Below are 3036 nucleotides of genomic sequence, written 5' to 3'. Positions count from 1 at the left end.
ATGTGCTCGTGTATCATGGACAGTAAGAGGGGGCAGGCAAGGAGAGAATTTCTCTCTTTGGGGATCAATAGAGTGTTGTTATTATAACGTCTAAAACGTATGATGGTCTGTCGATAAATCAATAACAATATCAATGAAGTCAATGTTTATGTAAAGAAATCAGAATTCAGGAAAAGCCAGGGGCCGGACCGGAGTGTAGGGGGCGTGGCCAGAGACAGCCTGCTGACTGTTCCAAATCATGGGTGCATGTTACAAGTCCGGAACATATTTTAACTTAGTACTAACTTAGCATCATATTTGATCTGATTCGACTGAATATCCCAGGTTTCCATCTCTCATGCATCTGGTGTGACGTGTTTGTCAGACTCTCAGGCTGGCGCAAAGAAATCTTACGGCAAGTCTATTTTACACTAGTATAAACGTAAAATCAGCGACACCAAAGGCGTTAGAGTAGTTTGCAAAACCTACAGACTATTTAAAAGGTAACACAACTGTTGCATACGTTTTATATGCGTGTGTCTGGGTGTGCAGACTTGTGGCGAATTGAACGTCTCACTCCGGTCAGCTGAGCAAAGTTGGTAACCTTGGTATTGTGTGTAGGAGATTCGGTATAACTATAATTTCGTTCTCCATTTGCATGCCCGAAGTGTCTTTAAGTGTTATGTAGTTTTGCCTGAAACGCAAAAATAAAACAAAGCAATTAAAGCCAAGCAGTTGCTCAAATGCTGCTGTGGTGATTGAAGAACTTTTGTCGGAAGTGGGATTCGAACCCACGGCTTACTTCGGAGAACAGAATATCCCTTACTTTGGAAGGCCAGTTACGTTGTGCGTGGCGTGTGAGACCGCTCGGCCATGCGGCAGGTTCCCGTTAAGTTACCCAGCTAACTGGGAAATTCTGCTTGGTGACGTTGGTTGACGTTCGTATATCTGCTACCAATCAAATTAAAGTATCGACACGGCCAATCTCCGTAAGTCTTACCCGCGTTTAACCGTTTGCAGAAACAGGATTGGATGTAGAACCATAACCAGGAAGAAAATCCGATACAATTCGTGTCTTGGGAAAGAATATTAATTGTCCGGGAAAGTTGCTCAAAAAAGAGTACAATCCAGGGCAAACCGTCAACCCTACCTACTGCCGTATAGTACCAGTGGATTTATTGACATATAAAATCGCTATAAATTTTGTTTATTCGCAGTCACGTTGCTTTGGCTCAGCTCTCATCGATGCCTTGCTGTTGGGGGTGTAGTTCTTGTACAGCAGCCTGTCTGATTTATGTTACTGTGGACTCCAAGAACAAAACCACACAGCGGGGGCAGCAGTAGTGACACCTGCAGACTCCACGATCATGTGGGAGCCATTGGGTCGAATAGCACTATACCCATCCACGCTGGACGGCTCTACGGATTCAGAACCAATGGAGCCAAACATCTGTTTCAGTCCACTTGTGGCAGTCCAGCGATGCCAGTACATGTAGGGATCACTGACACCAGTAACTGAGCAGAACATTTTAAATGGTGAATTAGGATGAAGGACCAGGTCAGCTGGGAACTGGAGAATTTCGAGGTACACACCTGCTGAAAAAACATCACCCATAATTAAATATCTGTTTTAGATGTACATCGCAAATAAGAAATAAAGCACTATACGCTCACCATCTAAGAAAACCATGAACAGTAAACAATGGAATTTCATGTTTCTGATGTGTATCTAAAGGCATATATCTAGGAGAATGTTTGTTCTAAATCTGGCAACACCGTCCAATCCCTGTCAAACTAACTGTGTACTACTAGAGTACACCAATGCACACCAACTTTATATGATATTCCCATGATCCTCTGCTGTAAGTTACTGGTTAGTAATGCTTCGAGATCGCCCTCATGTGGCACAAATTATTTTAATGATTTAAGTTTCACTTTACTGTTAGTTGGTTGAAATGATTAAGGATTATACTGTCTCTGTTTTTCTTTTTATGACGCCTTTCATGTTTATTAAATTTTCATATAAAATGCTTAAGTATCAGCTGCAAAAATATGATTGAGTACACAAGGGTCAACACCAGTGTTTCCCAATCCGGTCCATGGGGACTCACATGTCAGACAGTCCACGTTTTTGCTCCCTCCTTACCCCCATGTCAGACAGCCCATCGTTTTGCTCCTTGCTAGCCCTCAGCCTGTGGGTCCCTGAGGACCGGGTAGAGAAACACTGCCATGGCGAATTCTATTTTGATCAAAATGCTATTTTTTACTACGGATATGGTAAAAACATAGCCTACATGGTTTTTAAGGCTGGGGTTAGGGTCAGGGCTACCATTAAGGTTGGGAGGAGTGGGTTTCCAGAAGCTTCTCTGAAAAAAAGGTGAAGCCCCCTGTGGAAGACGAGATGCATGGGGTATCCTATCTGCTTATGCCAGCCCAAGTTTGGTTGCCCTTGCAGGAGTTAGGGGGATGCAAACACACACCTACCACCACCATCGGGAGGTTTATGCTCTGCCATTGTGGGTCAGCTACCACTATTGCTAGTTTACTGCGAGTCTGCAGGTGTCCATCCCCAATTAAGACCTCGGGCCATACTATCATTTTTAGTCTAGCTATTATGTTATTCAGGGAGGTGCTAAACCACTGAGGCTTACTGGCCATCATAGCATTTTGAGCCCCATGTATGTAACTAAGCTGGCTTGCCATATATATACTGTAATAAGCAGCAATGGAAATGAAGGAATGGATAGTTCATTTGTTTTGCTTCTACCAGTGAAAATGAACTATCCATTCCTTCATTTCCATTGCTCCACCATTTCCACAGCCACCTCTAGTGGCTGTAACTAAACAGTGCCACTCAAACCAATACAATTCTGACCAGCTATTAATGGAAAATGTCTTTGATTGACAACATGTAACTTTACAGCTTTATGTAAATGTTTAAATTGCTCATATTACACGCATACTTACATATCTACATATGCTTCAAAATACTATCCACACAAATATGGTGAAAAAGTCACGTCTTCTGCATCATAAAATACAACAATGAATGCTTGA

The sequence above is a fragment of the Brienomyrus brachyistius genome, chromosome 14, assembly GCF_023856365.1.
Source record: "Brienomyrus brachyistius isolate T26 chromosome 14, BBRACH_0.4, whole genome shotgun sequence".
NCBI lineage: Eukaryota > Metazoa > Chordata > Actinopteri > Osteoglossiformes > Mormyridae > Brienomyrus > Brienomyrus brachyistius.
Note: the sequence above shows the minus strand (reverse complement) of the source record.